Genomic DNA, 19,044 nt, shown 5'->3' with positions numbered 1-19,044 from the left:
CATAAGAAGATGCATAAAAGATTGATTTTAATTCAAAAGTGTCATTCTCATCTAAAATGAATTTATGCATAGGAAGATGCATAAAAGATTGAATTTTAATTCAAAGTGTCATTCTCATTTAAAATGAATTTATGCATAGGAAGATGCATAAAAGATTGATTTTTATTTCGAAAGTGTTAGTATCCTTAAAAGGAATTTATGCATAATTAGATGCGTAAAGAAATTTTATATCAAATATAAGAATTCTCTTATATTCTATAAATAGATATGGGAAGGGATAAGATGTGATAAGACGTATATGAGAAGAGTTATGATGTGATAAGATGAGTTAGGATGTGATAAGATGAGTTAAGATGTGATAAGAGATCTATGGGCTGAGTTAGGATGTGATAAGATGAGTTAAGATGTGATAAGAGACCTATGGGATGAGTTAGGATGTGATAAGATGAGTTAAGATGTGTATGGGATGAGATAAGAAGTGTATGAGATGAGATAAGATGTATATGGGTTGTGATAGGGCGAGAATGGACGTGATGTAAAAGAATAGATGTGAAGGCGTATGAGGCCATATGAATGAAAATGTAGAAATAGATGAATGTAGATGTGGATGTATGAAGGTGAAAGTGGATGTATGCATGAAGATGTATATGCATAGATGTGAATGTGGATGTAGATGTATGCATGAAGATGTATATGCATAGATGTGAATGTGGATGTAGATGTGGATGTATAGATGTGAATGTGAATGTGGATGTATGCATGAGGATGTATATGCATAGATGTGAATGTGGATGTAGATGTGGATGTATAGATGTGAATGGGAATATGCATGTGGATGTATGTGAATGTGGATGTGAATGGGAATGGGAATGTGGATGTGAATGGGAATGTGGATGTGGATGTGGATGTATTTGAATGTGGATGTAGATGTGGATGTATAGATGTGAATGTGGAATGTGGATGTGGATGTATGTATGTATGTGGATGTAGATGTGGATGTATAGATGTGAATGGGAATGTGGATGTGGATGTATGTGAATGTGGATGTAGATGTGAATGTATAGATGTGAATGTGGAATGTGGATGTGGATGGATGTATGTGGATGTAGATGTGAATGTGGAATGTGGATGGATGTATGTATGTGGATGTAGATGTGGACGTATAGATGTGAATGGGAATGTGGATGTGGATGTATGTATGTATGTGGATGTGGATGTATGAATGAGGACGTGATAGTGGATGTATGCATGTGGGTGTGGATGTATGGATGTGTATGTATGAATGTGGATACGGGATGTGGATGTATAAATGAGGATGTGAAAATGGAGGTAAGCATGTAGATGTGGATGTATGGATGTGAATGTGGATGTGGATGTGGATGTATGGATGTGGATATGGATGTGAATATATGATTTGTGATGTGAAGGAATCTGAAGTGAAGAGATGGAAAATGATGTAATTGGATGAGTACATATATAAATGGAATGTGGAATAAGTAATGTGGATTAATGAGGGATAATGTGGAAAAATGAGAGTTAATATAGAAACTATATTTGTAAACTATTGTAAATGCTGTTTGTAAATGGCTGTTTTATGTCAAGAATGCTGGGGAAGCATTTTGACCATCTTGTGATTAAGGTCGTGGAGACCTAACTGTTAAAGTTGCAACTGCTGACGGAGAGTCAATGGAGGACGTCTCGCGTAGCAAGGTCGACCGAGGTCTTGACCAGCCTCGGTTCGATTAAAAATGGTGAGCTTCCGGTACGGTGGATGAGGGACCAAGAAAGCGGCCTATGAGTGAAGCGCTAGGTCACCTGCGAAGGATCCTAGAGGGTGCTGACCATACGGTGCTCGGGCTCTGGGTCGCCTAGGATACCCACACGTGCGTCGAGGAAGATATTGGAACAAGGAGTAAGAGATGTTTTGTGAAACCGGGCATGGATCTGGTTGATTGACCTTGCTGATCTTCAATGGATGAGTCCATGGCTCTTTATATGGATCTGTTGGTTGATCTTGCTGATCTTCAACGAGAGTCCATCTTGATTTTTACAAGTGATTATATTGCTGAGTATTATGGGCTAGGAACTATTGAAAAGGCCCCTGTGTGGACAGGTGGTGAGCGTTCTAGTTGCCAATGATGCCATAGATACTCTGATGAAGGAAAGATGGGAAATTATGAATCAACCGGATAAATTGGAAGATTGTGATCAGTGGTACTATGGTTTCATTAAAGGATTGTTTTAAAGTTAGCTGATGCTAAGAAAAAGGCAATTTCATATTGGGTGTGTAAGTGGTGTGGCTAGTTTTATGTTTGCATGAACTTCCGGCTAGGGGGCCTTGGAACTCTTTTCCTTGGTACCCGGGACAAAACCTAACCAAATTCCAAATTGGATCCCATCACTACAGTGGTTGGGTGGTTGGCTAACCCATGGGATCGGATGGGGTTAGGCTGGACTGATGGATCCGTAAATCAAGACTCAATTTCTGTTATAACGATAGATAAAGTAAATCCCGGATAGTATTTGTTCTATGGATAGGAATCAACGGCTGTGCCTCTTGATGGGGAAAAAAACGTTGATCCCAATGATCCAAGTGCAAGTTTCTTCCTTGATCCGCCGACCGAGTATGTTTATAGGTGCAGTCGGATCAGCGTGATCAGTAATGATCTTGACTACGTTAGAGTACAAAGTTATCTTGGTGGAATCGCCCGTGCTTTCCGAGTAAGGGAAGTTTTTCCGAGTTCGGTTTGGAAAAACCGACGGATTAGTCTCTTGTCCGGATATCCGTGGACGAGGCCCCGAGTGTGGGTCCCTGCCCCGCGCATGAAGTGCTACTTCCGCTGCTAGTACCCTGAATCCGTCGCATGGTGGGGACAGGGATCTCTCAGTTGGTATCAGAGCTTTTTGGTTAATAAGGATCAACCGAGAAGCCAAATATATCAAAAATTTATCAAGAATCAAAAAGGTTGTAATTGTGTGATATAATTCATACAAATTGATATTCAATCTGAAAATTCATAAATTAGTAATTGGGTCTTCAAATGGAAGTACCGCAATTATATGGAACCCTGACTTGCTTGAGGCCTAGACATGATGGTATTTACCTTATAGTTCCAAGTATTATGACGACCCGTATATACCGAGGGTATAACTGCAGCTCTTTACCGGCAGTATATACGAGTAAATCCAAGACTTAAAATTATAAGCGTTAATGCTATCCAGATGATGATTTCGAATGTGGTCGATATGATTTTAATTTTGTTTGAGAACTGATGAATTGATTTGGATTCTGATTGAAAAATGATGATTTCTGAAATTTAGTTAAAATATAATAACCTGAGCAAAACTACAATGAGGATGAATGGGACGAGTCCCTCTGATGATAATGATTTCAGCAAATCACTATGAGATTAGTGGATTGTGCTGTCAAATTGCTACTGTTAACACTTGACCGTTAGATCAAGTTAAGGGATGACAAATTGAGAACTTACTTGATTGAAATTCCCGTGGAGGAATGTTCAGAAGGAAATTTTTCGGTCTAATGGACCTTTATCATGTTAAAGATATGAATGATATGATCTGAATGAATTGTTATTTAATGATGAGTTCTAAGAGATATTTATCCCAGTATTCTGTTGGGTTGACCAGAATATAAGGAACCCCAGAATAAAATTGGATCTTAAGAAAAAGAGTTGTCCTCTACCCTGCGAGATGAGGACATCTCGCACTTTTTTAAGTGGGGTAGAATGTAAGATTCCTCCCCCAGCCTTAGAGGTATACAGGAGTAAGAATCTCCCTTTCTGATCTTATAATTATTCTCTCTCTAAAATAAAAGAAAGATTCTGTTTAAAAAGGGAAGACACTTTCCCCAGAATACCTTCTCAAGAGCCCACTTGTTTTAAGGATTCAGAATGATGAGTTCAGAAGTAAGAACCGGTATTTTGGATGCCAAGGTTTTAGTCATCAGTTAAAAGACTGCCCGACTCCTACCATGGAAAGGGCACAAGGAAGTCTAGAACCCAAATTCAGAGACCAATTCCTTCATACCAATCTAATTAGGGTCCGTCCTCGGACAAGATTGCTTAACTCCATTAACTAGGTCTGACCCATTGATTAGGGTCGAGATGACCAGTCAAATGCTTGGCGACTTAGAGCATCAGATGCAAGCAATTCATAAAGATATAAACACTGCCTAGGATTGACAGAGACAATATACGGATAAGAAGAGAACAGTCAGAGAAATCAAAGAAGTAGTTATAGTCTTCAATTGAATACGGACCAAAAGATTTTCTTTATCTCTAGGGGAGTATAAGTAGTTATCCCCCAGATATTGTGGACCAAAGGAAGTAAGTGACTTAACCTACGAACTTCTTTTATCTCCTCATCTCAAAGTTCTTAACGCCTTCTATAGAAATATGTGCCAAACCCAAATCATGGAAAGACGGTAAAACTTCAGTGGTGGCAAGATACCGTTGGCTTCTAGGTTACGCTAACTCCTTCCTTTATATAAGTCGTAACTTTTACTTATCGCTCACAGTAATCTTCCTTCCATCGATCTCCTTCTTCTTAATCTCCTTCATGGCTTAGCAACAGGAATTAGTTTTATCCATGATGATTTCTCACCTTCAAGACGCAAGAGAGTCTGTGAAGAAAGATTTTATAGAACAGTATGAGCGCTCACTTTTCCCTCACTTGGGAACTTCTGTAGCGCAGACAAAATGGCGGACCTATCAAGACATAACTAGGGTAACACCCTGGGGTCAGCAGCACTTTCGTAACAATGTTCGCTTGGCCATGGTTATTGAAGCTTTGGGTTTGGGTCCCCGATACTACTGCGTCATGAGATCAAGACATCTTGGGTTTTCTGAGCGGGTCTTCTTACTGGCGTGTTTTCTTCCTCATCAGAAGATATGTCTTTACCCCGTTTTTGGCTTGCCTCTCAGAGGTCCTTTTGTTAGAACACCTCATACCACTGAGATAGGTGCGGCAATAACCAACAGAATTATTCCCATAGATGAGTTACCTTATACGTGCGCAGCTTGTGAGTGCTGCTTTTGTGATCATATGATGGACGGGCTTATGGAAGTGTAAAGAGTTCTTCTATCTTTACTGTATAAGTTCCGAGAATGAATAAAGTTTAAATCTTGTTCTTATCTTGAATCTTGCTCTCTTGAGACTTTTTTTTAATTGGTGGTTAATCTTAATTAAAAAAAATTTCTCTCAGTCTCATACTTGTGCATCTTGCGAAATTACCCTCAGTTTGCGAGATGAGGGCATCTCGCATCTTTCAAGTGGGAGAGAATGTAAGATTCCTCCCCAGCCTCTCAAAATGTCCAGCATCTTCTCCTGTAATCAATCCCTCTTCAGAAATATAAAAGACTTGTTCCTAACTGTTTTAACCTAGAGAGAGAAAATATTCTAGAGAGAGAATATTTAAAATTTTAATATTTTTGGATAGAAAATTATCTCATCTTATTAAAATAAGTTCCCCTAAAACAGAAATTCAAAAAGAACTTTCCAATGTGCAATTGGAATTAATTAGAAATGGGTATAAAGGACCTTAGCCTAAGGGTCTAGATTTTCAGAAATTTTTGGATTATGGTCCAATTAAGGTTCCTATGGGCCAATAGCATCAATCCATGTGTAGGAAGGAGATAAATCTAATTTGTAAAGAAGATACCCAAAAAAATGAGTAAATGCTCACATAAGATGAAGAGTTGAAAATGTACAATGTTTATTAGTAAAAAGCTATGAGCAATATTAAAAATATGAGATATGTAAGGAAGGGGAGTTCTTTAAGGTGCATATTTCACATAAGATGAAGAGTTGAAAATGTACAAGGTTTATTAGTAAAAAACTATGAGCAATATTAAAAATATGACATATGTAAGGAAGGGGAGTTCTTTAAAGGAGGTGCCTATTTCACATAAGATGAAGAGTTGAAAATTTACAAGGTTTATTAGTAAAAAACTATGAGCAATATTAAAAATATGACATATGTAAGGAAGGGGAGTTCTTTAAAGGAGGTGCATATTTCACATGCTTGAATGAGTTTTAAACTCATAAAAATTGAGATATTTCATCTCTCCTCTCTCCTAATTCAAGTCTAGGTCCAAAAAGTTAGCTTAACTGACCTAAAAATGGTCAAAAATTGACCAAACTGATTTGGAAAATTCTAGAATCGGTTTGTTTTGGTTAGGAGCTCAATTTTTCCTATAAATAGAAGCCTCCCCCTTGTTGAAAAATAGATAGTGTTTATGCATCGTTACTCTACTCCACCTAAGCCAAGAACTGTAAATTCATTTAATAATTCACTGGTTTTTGGAGCTTCCCTCTTTCTTCAATCCCCATTAGTGGCTCCATCAACATACTTAACCAATTGATTGGTTGGGGGCCTCTACCGTGAACAAAGAATCAAGCAAATTATAAGGTAATTAGTGAATTTTGATCATTTCTCAATGTTTCTCTCTTCTCAACCCTCTCAAGCTTGAGAAGCTTAATTGGAATGGTTTTTGAATGCTATTCAAGTTAATTGATGAATGTTAGTGAAGAGTTACATAATTTGATGAATGCTATTGAAGTTAATTGATTAATGATAGTTAAGAATTACATAAATTAGACCATTCTAATTATTTCCTTAATGATAAGCTTTATCTCTTTGAAAAATTGAGATTTATCAATCATAGCAGCGGAGCTATGGCAAAATTTTTATAAAAATTATGCATAATATAATTTTATTCAAAGCATGAAAAGAGGACTTCCTACCATATTCTAGGAATTATCATCCTAGATTAATTGAAAGATATTCATTGTAATCATAGAGAAATTGATATTATGCATAATTGATTTTCATGCATAGAAGTATACATAAAGGATAATTTTTTTATATTAAAAGTGTTACTTTTATCATTTTTCATTTTCATGCATAGAAGTATGCATAAAGGATAATCTTTTTATATCAAAAGTGTTACTTTTATCATTTTTAATTTTCATGTATAGAAGTATGCATAAAGGATATTTTTTTTATATCAAAAGTGTTACTTTTATCATTTTTAATTTTTATGCATAGAAGTATGCATAAAGGATATTTTTTTTATAGTAAAAGTGTTGCTTTTATCACATTTGAAATTATTGCATAGAGGTATGCATAAAAGATGATTATTATATTGTAAAAATGTTACTTTTGTCATAATTGGTTTTGATGCATAGGGTTATGCATAAAAGATATTTTTATACTAAAAGTGTGATTTTCATCATAAATAGATTTTATGCATAAATTAGATGCATAAGAGAAATTCTTTTATTCTAAAAGTGTAATTCCTACTAAATTGAATTTATGCATAAGAAGATGCATAAAAGATTGATTTTAATTCAAAAGTGTCTTTCTCATCTAAATTGAATTTATGCATAAGAAGATGCATAAAAGATTGATTTTAATTCAAAAGTGTCATTCTCATCTAAAATGAATTTATGCATAGGAAGATGCATAAAAGATTGAATTTTAATTCAAAGTGTCATTCTCATTTAAAATTATTTATGCATAGGAAGATGCATAAAAGATTGATTTTTATTTCGAAAGTGTTAGTATCCTTAAAAGGAATTTATGCATAATTAGATGCGTAAAGAAATGTTATATCAAATATAAGAGTTCTCTTATATTCTATAAATAGATATGGGAAGGGATAAGATGTGATAAGACGTATATGAGAAGAGTTATGATGTGATAAGATGAGTTAGGATGTGATAAGATGAGTTAAGATGTGATAAGAGATCTATGGGCTGAGTTAGGATGTGATAAGATGAGTTGAGATGTGATAAGAGACCTATGGGATGAGTTAGGATGTGATAAGATGAGTTAAGATGTGTATGGGATGAGATAAGAAGTGTATGAGATGAGATAAGATGTATATGGGTTGTGATAGGGCGAGAATGGACGTGATGTAAAAGAATAGATGTGAAGGCGTATGAGGCCATATGAATGGAAATGCAGAAATAGATGAATGTAGATGTGGATGTATGAAGGTGAAAGTGGATGTATGCATGAAGATGTATATGCATAGATGTGAATGTGGATGTAGATGTATGCATGAAGATGTATATGCATAGATGTGAATGTGGATGTAGATGTGGATGTATAGATGTGAATGTGAATGTGGATGTATGCATGAGGATGTATATGCATAGATGTGAATGTGAATGTAGATGTGGATGTATAGATGTGAATGGGAATGTGCATGTGGATGTATGTGAATGTGGATGTGAATGGGAATGGGAATGTGGATGTGAATGGGAATGTGGATGTGGATGTGGATGTATGTGAATGTGGATGTAGATGTGGATGTATAGATGTGAATGTGGAATGTGGATGTGGATGTATGTATGTATGTGGATGTAGATGTGGATGTATAGATGTGAATGGGAATGTGGATGTGGATGTATGTGAATGTGGATGTAGATGTGAATGTATAAATGTGAATGTGGAATGTGGATGTGGATGGATGTATGTATGTGGATGTAGATGTGGATGTATAGATATGAATGGGAATGTGGATGTGGATGTATGTATGTATGTGGATATGGATGTATGAATGAGGACGTGATAGTGGATGTATGCATGTGGGTGTGAATGTATGGATGTGTATGTATGAATGTGGATACGGGATGTGGATGTATAAATGAGGATGTGAAAATTGAGGTAAGCATGTAGATGTGGATGTATGGATGTGAATGTGGATGTGGATGTGGATGTATGGATGTGGATATGGATGTGAATATATGATATGTGATGTGAAGGAATCTGAAGTGAAGAGATGGAAAATGATGTAGTTGGATGAGTACATATATAAATGGAATGTGGAATAAGTAATGTGGATTAATGAGGGATAATGTGGAAAAATGAGAGTTAATATAGAAACTGTATTTGTAAACTATTGTAAATGCTGTTTGTAAATGGCTGTTTTATGTCAAGAATGCTGGGGAAGCATTTTGACCGTCTTGTGATTAAGGTCGTGGAGACCTAACTGTTAAAGTTGCAACTGCTGACGGAGAGTCAATGGAGGACGTCTCGCGTAGCAAGGTCGACCGAGGTCTTGACCAGCCTCGGTTCAATTAAAAATGGTGAGCTTCCGGTACGGTGGATGAGGGACCAAGGAAGCGGCCTATGAGTGAAGCGCTAGGTCACCTGCGAAGGATCCTAGAGGGTGCTGACCATATGGTGCTCGGGCTCTAGGTCGCCTAGGATACCCACACGTGCGTCGAGGAAGATATTGGAACAAGGAGTAAGAGATGTTTTGTGAAACCGGGCATGGATCTAGTTGATTGAACTTGCTGGTCTTCAATGGATGAGTCCATGGCTCTTTATATGGATCTGTTGGTTGATCTTGCTGATCTTCAACGAGAGTCCATCTTGATTTTTACAAGTGATTATATTGCCAAGTATTATGGGCTAGGAACTATTGAAAAGGCCCCTGTGTGGACAGGTGGTGAGCGTTCTAGTTGGCAATGATGCCATAGATACTCTGATGAAGGAAAGATGGGAAATTATGAATCAACCGGATAAATTGGAAGATTGTGATCAGTGGTACTATGGTTTCATTAAAGGATTGTTTTAAAGTTAGCTGATGCTAAGAAAAAGGCAATTTCATATTGGGTGTGTAAGTGGTGTGGCTAGTTTTATGTTTGCATGAACTTCCGGCTAGGGGGCCTTGGAACTCTTTTCCTTGGTACCCGGGACAAAACCTAACCAAACTCCAAATTGGATCCCATCACTACAGTGGTTGGGCGGTTGGCTAACCCATGGGATCGGATGGGGTTAGGCTGGACTGATGGATCCGTAAATCGAGACTCAATTTCTGTTATTACGATAGATAAAGTAAATCTCGGATAGTATTTGTTCTATGGATAGGAATCAACGGCTGTGCCTCTTGATGGGGAAAAAAGCGTTGATCCCAATGATCCAAGTGCAAGTTTCTTCCTTGATCTGCCGACCGAGTATGTTTATAGGTGCAGTCGGATCAGCGTGATCAGTAATGATCTTGACTACGTTAGAGTACAAAGTTATCTTGGTGGAATCGCCCGTGCTTTTCGGGTAAGGGAAGTTTTTCCGGGTTCGGTTTGGAAAAACCGACGGATTAGTCTCTTGTCCGGATATCCGTGGACGAGGCCCCGAGTGTGGGTCCCTGCCCCGCGCATGAAGTGCTACTTCCGCTGCTAGTACCCCGAATCCGTCGCATGGTGGGGACAGGGATCTCTCATACATCCTCAAAAGATTTATAGCCTTTACACAGTGTGAGTAACATGCATGGGTAGTATTGCTCACCTGCACTACTACTCGGGCTAATATTATACATACAACCAATCATATTCTCCATTTTTCTTTTAGTCCATGATTGAAGAGATGAATTCCAAACCCACTTGCAAGGGAAATCAAAATATAGCAAGCTATTTGTATCTGCATGCAACTCATTAGCTCTAAACCATTCAGTGAGAGTAGTTCTTTGGTTTCTGTGTCACAACTAATTACATCACGCAAATCATCATGGTAATTGAATATCACATTATTTTGCATCGAAAGATAAATAAGCAACCTTTGTATATCAATCTTTTCTTCAGGCGGCAAATCATATTGATATAAGCACCACCATGCCTCAGACGCAACATGTAGCGTGTATCTAGATATTGACTAACCTCATCCCTAACCCCATTTGTATCTTGTAACTCTATAGCAGCTCTATCATGTCCTTTATATACATGCTTATACAAATACTTCCCTGCTGTAATAGTAGAGCATACTTCTAATGTTAATATGCGCTTTTTATCTCATAGAGAGAAAAGGATTATATGGAACAACCCATTGACTATCCACCCTATGATCCTTTACTTGGATGAAACTAGCATCGTCTCGTCACATGTATGTTGGATACCCATTGTCATAAACAATAGTAGTCTCAAAACTTTTTCGAGGATATCGGTGTTTGCAACTCCTGTTAACCATGCAAGAAGAGCGCATATTTAGTTTTCCACATGGTCCATGAATATTACAATGGCTAATTATGTTGTGCAACTCGTGAAACATCACCTTATCTGGAAGTTCAGCACATACCAGCATCACCTTATCAGGAAGTTCAGCACATATGTTGTGAATGGCTAATTATGTTGTGAAACATCACCTTATCTGGAAGTTCAGCACATACCAGCATATCATAGTGAGCAATCTTAGTCGGTTTACATCCACTTTCCAATATCAATAATATATATGCATGTGGCAAACCTCTTTTTTGAAATTCAATAACATAAAATAATCCTACCATCGTTCCAAATAATATTGTTTTAACCAATAAGTGCATCATATCCTTATGCTTCTCATAGAAGACCCATGCCATCAAGTTTGGTTGATTTGGGTAGTTTGACCCGGTGGTAAAGCATTGCCTATTTCATTCCACTTACTTAGGATTGCAACAAGTAAAGGTAATAAAGAGGTCAAGCTTACCCATCTTTATAAAAATTGCCATTGAATCCTGATACAATTGATGCATATATCGAGGCCCCTAATATATGAAGATGGTAGAACTATCTTGCGTCCAGCAATGCCTCCATAGACTCTATTTACTCCATCGCTTGTATTAACCATATCTTCAAGCCCTTGGTATACTTTGGCATGCAATGCTTTCTAGTTATTATGTATCGATACTAATCTTTATTATTCCATGCAATTATATGCATCAACAATGTACTATTGCAAAAGTTGACCATCGCGCCAAAAGACAAGCATTTGTATCTTCCCTTATCAGTAATCTATATGCATAATATTACCGTTGAGTTACAATCTTTGAATCCTCATTGAAACCTTGTCTATTCCTACTATGAAGTGGAATTCCAAGATGCCAACCATCCTTTCTTAGAGGAAATAGAAGAACGTATAATAGAGGCATATATGAATGATGCAAGTTAGATATTCTTTTTATAGCACGTGTGCAAGACATTATGTGAATATCTCTATGACTTACATGAAAATCATCTCCTTGACACAGCATGATAGCAGCTCGAGGGGTTCACTATGTGTAAACCCTCAATATCATGTGTGTTCAAGGCCTATTTTAAAAACCCCTTATCTGTGAATTTTTCATGAATAAATCACACCCTTTTTCTATTCAATCTATAAATACCCCCTTCTTTAAATGGTACCCTTTTGTATGTAAAAAATGTGTTCAAAATGGATTTTTAAAATCCCTTCTGTTGAACCCACATGCTACGCTTACATATTTATGGGTGAACCCCCCAAAGATAGCAACTACCTCACTCCCTGTAGGAACCAAGTATTGCCTTGAGGTTGATCGAGCTTCCATGATGACCATTCTCAAATCAACATGTGGACTTGTCTGCAACATTTCTCTCGTTGTACGAAGTGCACGAGCGTACGGATTATGTTCATGCATCATTGTTTGTAACCTTTGAAGCATGATACAATTTAAAGAAGACATTCCATAAAGTCTATTCTCCAATTCATGCTCTGTATCATACACATGTAATTGGGCAAATTGAGGAGCCACATCGCGTGATTCATTAGGTATTATAGAACCAACACGATGATAGGTGTAGTAACATGGATTAGAAAATTAAGTACTCCTCTCCTCCTAGTGAACTAATTATCCAAGCGAGCACCCAATGAAACAAATGCCAATGCATTGTTATAAGAGCGTATATTCTTTCTATATTCCTTACTTGCATTATCATTACCAAGTACTTAACCAATGTAAAAGGAGGATTTGCCAAAGTAAGTAAAGAGATATTCCCACTTGCATAACAGTGTTTGTCCACGTATTGTCCAAGCTTCCTTTTGATGCCTCACATTTCCAAATTAGTGCACCACAAAAATGGCACTTATAATCAAGAGCTCCTAAATGAGTGAAGAGTACATTCTCCAGAACATAATACCATAGTTGCTGGGTGCTTAACATTGCAAGGTAATGAAAACACATGTCTTATGGAGTGACACTGGGATTTAATACCTTTCACATCACCAAAGAGCACAGCAAATAGGTTGAGGATTATCAAAACAGAACCAATCTCATCTATAGGTAGCTCATTCAAATCAAAAGAAATAGGGCCTTGTGCCATATCTCTATGTGCCTGAACATTCTGATGTTTATTGATAGGTTCTTGCAGTACCGTAGCATTGGAAGTTGCTATGTTACTCAAATCTAGGTGGATTCTACTATAGAACTCTCTATGCTCCTCCTCATCTTTAACCCTTCCAAATGTTTCAATTTCATTTTTTTAAAGTATTTCAATAAATTAGCAATAATTTATTTTTGAATACAAGTCCTTATCTGCGAACAATTACGGTGAGACACACGTGTTGTATCCAAAATTCAAAGCCGACGAACTTGGCACGAACTTAGATATACGCAACTCCTAAACCATCTTCAACTTCCTTTGAAAAACAAAATAACAAATACTAAGAAGACTGAGAGAACAAAAAAGAAAGAGAGATGTAAATAATTTAAGAAAATAGAAACTTCATAAATATCACCATAGTGAGCCGGCTCTAAAAAGTTGCCTAGGCAACTACCCTAGATTCCAACATACGGCTCATATTTTTCATAATAGCATTGAGTCGATAATAGATATCTTTAGACTCAATAGCTCAAAGCCTAATGTACGTACTTGCTCTTTTAGAGAATCGACTTGTTCTTTACATTTGCTGTTACATCCACCTAGATGTTCCCCAATTTTAACATGCATATTTTCCATGAAAGACATCATGTCTAGTTGGTTAGCCTCCATGCAACCACTACCATCAAGAACACTATGGAGATGATGAGTTAACTCATCTCTTAGCGTATCTCCCCTTTGGCTGCCACTTCCACGGATCTCATCCCAAAGATGAGTTAACTCATCTCTTAGTGTATCTCCCCTTTGGTTGCCATTTCCATGGCTCTCATCCCAAAGAGCATCTAAGTACTCCTTGCAACAAGCAACCTGATTTTTCTCAGTACGCTTGCATATGTCCACAATAGTTTGTAGTCGTTTCGAGCTTGGTTGTTCAAATGGAGTGTTTAACCAAGCAAGGTGCTTTGTAGCTTGAACATTCATAAACTCAGGTGAGGTACACAAAGCTACTTTGGCATTGGAAGCATCATTTGCGGCCACTAAGGCATTGGAGTCATTGTTATCATTCTAGATCTCCATTTATTGAATCCAAAATGAATATCTTAAGGCTCTACAAACATATCTTTATATCTTTGTCAACATATAACATAACCCTAAATATATAGCAGCACTATATACATGTAAACACCTCGTGATAGAAAAATTACACAATGATAACTCTTAGCAATACATATAATTGTCTCTCTAGAAGTCTAGTACTGCCAAAACCATAAAGAAAGTTCTTTACTTTTTAAGAACATTTCTCTGCAATTCTAAGGCTACTATGGTTTGTATATTCTCTAAGCCTACTATAGTTTGTATATTCTCTAAGGCCCATATATTCTCTCTCTAGAACTCTCTCTATAATCTCCGCTATTCTAAGGCTACTATAGTTTGTATATTCTCTAAGCCTACTATAGATTGTATATTCTCTAAGGCCCATATATTCTCTCTCTAGAACTCTCTCTACAATCTCAAAGGTAATGGTCTGATAAAGGAAAAGTTTATAGCTTAGACAGCGAAGCATATCAATATTATAAACTGCATTATGTGCACACACTAAAGTATTAGACGTGGCAAAGATCGTAATTACATAAGCATTTGCCATAAAAATCATCAATATTAAAACACTCATTTTCATCGGTGTACCTATGGCATCATTGGCAACCAGAACGCTCACCACCTGTCCACTCAGGGGCCTTTTTGATAGTTCCTAGCTAATAGTAACCGGTAATATATTCACTTATAAAAATTAAGATGGAATCTCCGCTGAAGATCAGCAAGATCAACCAACAGATCCATATAAAAGAGCCATGGACTCATCCGTATTGAGGACCCAGCAAGGTCAATCAACAAGATCCATGCCCGGTTTCAGAAAACAACTCTTACTCCTTGTTCCAATATCTTCCCCGACGCACGTGTGGGTATCTTCAGCGACCTAGAGCCCGAGCACCGTATGGTCAGCACCCTCTAGGATCCTTCGCAGGTCACCTAGCGCTTCACTCATAGGCCGCTTCCTTGGTCCCTCATCCACCGTACCGGAAGCTCACATTTAAATCGAACCGAGGCTAATCAAGTCCTCGACCTTGCTATGCGAGACGTCCTTCGTTGACTCTCCGTCATACAGCTGTTGCAACTTTATCAGTTAGGTCTCCCACGACCTCATTCTCAAGATGGTCAAAATGCTTCCCCAGCATTATTGACATAAAACAGTCATTTAAAAACAAGTTGTATATACAGTTTCTATAATGAACTCTCGTCTTTCACATTGTTCCACATCTGTCATATGCTAGGAATTTCTCTTTTCCCATCTAAATGATGGAATTCCAAATGTCATAGGAATTTCTCTTTTACCATTTAAATATTTCTCATAGATAAAATAAATTTATCTAAAATTCATCTTTAAATTTAAATAAAATACCCATTAATTTCAATATGTTAGGAATTTCTCTTTTCCCATCTAAATGATGGAATTCCAAATGTCATAGGAATTCATCTTTTACCATTTAAATATTTCTCATAGATAAAATAAATTTATCTAAAATTCATCTTTGAATTTAAATAAAATACCCATTAATTTCAATATGCTAAAAATTACACTTTTCTCATTTAAATATTTGAATTCCAATATGGTGGGAATTCCTCTTTCATCATTTAAATTTATCTATGCAAAAAGATAAATTTAACTAAAATCCTTCTTTAATTTTTAAATAAAATATACATTATTTTAGCATCCCAATTTTTCTCTTACTTCATTGGAATACATGGATTTCCATTGTCATGGGGATTACTCTTTTAACATAAAAATGAATTACTAGAAATTCCTCTTTTTTCTAATTAACTATTTATGCCTAAACATAAAAATTAAATTTTCCATGATTATAATGAGAATCATTCAATTAATCTAAGATGATTAATCCTAGAATATGGTAGGAAGTCCTCTTTTCATATTATGAATGAAAATGATTTATGTGTTAATTTTTTTAAAATTTTACCATAGCTTCACTGCTATTATACTGATAATTCTCAATAATTTTGAAAACATAAAGTTTAGTAATATTATATGATAGAATAACCATTAGTTGGATCAATATCCAATTATGGACTTGATTCCTAATTTTTCCATGAATTAAATAGCATAAAAGCATTAAAAAGCCACTTATTTGGCCTCAATTTGACAAGCATAGAAATTACCTTTAGATTAGAGAATTGCTTCATGAGAAGCTTCATTTGAATATAGAATAGGTCATTAGAATGACCATTCTTTGGGGGAGAGAGAGACATGCTTTAAAAAAACATTTAATTTAAGCATAAATGAAAATTTATGTGTTTTATCACTACAATTCATTAAAGAACTTCAATCGTATAAAAAGCCATTCAATTGAATGCTTCTCAAGCTTGAAAGGGGTTGAGAAGAGAGAACATTTGGAGATTTTAAAAAAAAAACCGTAAACCACACTTTACCTCTCCTAGATTGCTTGATTCTTTAATCAATGTAGAGGCCCCCAACCAATCAATTGGTTTGGTATGTTTATGAAGACTCCAAGGAAGATTGAAGAGAGAGAGAAACTCCAATCTCTCCAATTTGTAGAGGATTTTTAGAGGATAATAAAAAATATCATCATTTCAGTATAACACTGGCATGGTATAGTTCTCATATTTTTTTACAAAGGGCTAAGGATCTATTTATAGGTGAGGGAGGCCTCTAACCAAGTCCAACTAGTTTCTAGAATTTTCCAGGTTCAGTTTGGATAAATTTGGATAAGATTTGGACCTAGTTTGTGATTTGGTTTGATCCAGGAGAGATAGAGATAAAACATATCACAATATTTTTGAGTTTAAAACTCCACCACACATGGGAAATAGGCACCTCCTTGAAGAGCCCCCTTCTCCTTACCAAGGTGTCAAAATTGAATCATTATACCCAAAATATCTCATTTTTTTTGTAATATTCATAGTTTTTTACTAATAAACCTCGTCCTTAGTCAACTCTTCATCTTATGTGAGTATTTACTCATTTTTGGATATTTTTCTTTTATAAATTGGATTTATCTCCTCCCCACACTTAGATTGATCCTATTGGTCCATAGGAACCTTAATTGGACCATAATCCAAAAATTTCTGAAAATCTAGACCCTTAGGCTAAGGTCCTTTATACTTATTTTCAATTAATTCCAAATGCACATTGGAAAGTTTTGAATTTCTATTTCAAGGGAAACCATTTTAGGCACTAGGAGGATTTTTATATCCAAAAATATCTTTATTTTGAATTACTTCCCTCTAGATATTTTCTCTCTCTAGGCCAAAACAGGGTAAAACATGATCTTTCTTTTATTTCAGAGGGGGGAATAATTATAAGATCAGAAGGGGGGGTTCTTACACCTGCACACCTCAAAAGCTAGAGGGAGGAATCTTACAAGTATCCCAACACATCTAATACTAGAACCTTGGGTCTGTGCTCCTCATGGTCTATGATGTGCTCAATGACATGTGAAGTGTGAATCCCATGTGTGACTAAAGATGTATGACTAGCCGAATGATCATGACTAGTCAAATGTCCATCAAGATCATGGAATGCATTACTATGGTCATCTAATGTATCCCTATGATCACTAGGAATAGATATAGGTAGCTCTATGATGCTCGTAATGCTCGATGTGCTCGCCCTCCCATCAAGATCATGCCCACATGATCTGACTCACACACATCACTCTCACTATCACTATCACATACATCATCATTATATACATATGTGCCAATGGCATCATGTGCACATGTATCACTATCATCATGTGTATGTGTGTGTGATACCTCATATCATCATGTGTGTGTGTGCACGATACATCATCATAGGGGCGTGAACAAGGACTAAGATGCATGTGCGAATGCCCAAAATACACTAAATGGCCAAAAGTGTGCACGTGAACACCCAATGACTAGGGGTGAGGTGTGAAAAGAAACCCAAAAGTGTGCGTGTGAACAAAAACCACAATGCTTCAATGCATGTGAACAAAGGCCAAAACAATGACCCAAATGCACCAAATCAGTCACACTCACATGAACCACATCCACGACACTCAAAGCATATGAACAAGCCCAAAAAAAACAATATGAAGCATGTGAACGCTAGCCTTCATGAGGTAAAGGTGCTCGTAATAAATGAAATGAAGATGTGGACAAGAAAAATGAGCAAGGAACTATGGGCAAGCTAAGGATAATTCGCAGCCATTGTGAAGGGACCAAAAGTGTAGGACTCTATGTGCCCAATATGGATGGACAAGGAAGTGGAGATTGTGTATGAGTACAATGGCTACCCACAGTTTGGAATGGCCAAGAGAGTCCTAGTGTGTGAAGACAAGAGAAAACCCTAAGTCTTTAATCCCTCATTTCATTTTTTTTCTCCTCGCTTCGCTCCTTCTCTGTTCTCTGTTCCTGCTCGAGCTCCTCCTCTATTGGTTGGTGTGTTTATGCTCATGGCTCTTCCTCTGTTGTGCGTTTGCCAGGCTGTGTGCTTCCTTTGTTATGGCTGTGCGCTTGCCAAGCTGCGCACTTCCTCTGTTGGCTGTGCACTTCCTCTGTTATGGCTGTGCGTTTGCCAAGCTGCGCACTTCCTCTATTGGCTGTGCACTTCCTCTATTGTGGCTGCGTGCTTCCTCTGTTGCCTCAGCACCATCGCTGCTGTTGAAACGGGGCTATGTGTTTGCTTGCTATTGAAATGGAACGGTGCACATTTGCACAAGGGCTATTGGCAGACATCTCTATGTCTCATGGAGAAGTTTCTGTGTGTCTGCACAAGGGTTGTTGGTAGCGCCTTCTATTGGTAGTTGTTGTTGGCAGCACCTTTTGTTGGAGAAGTTTTTGTGTGTTTGCTTCTGTTTGGCAGTTTCGTCACCT

The sequence above is a fragment of the Cibotium barometz genome, chromosome 27 (genome assembly GCF_041138505.1).
Source record: "Cibotium barometz isolate CiBa-2024 chromosome 27, ASM4113850v1, whole genome shotgun sequence".
NCBI lineage: Eukaryota > Viridiplantae > Streptophyta > Polypodiopsida > Cyatheales > Cibotiaceae > Cibotium > Cibotium barometz.
The sequence above is the reverse complement of the archived record's forward strand: the minus strand, read 5'-3'. Positions refer to the sequence as shown.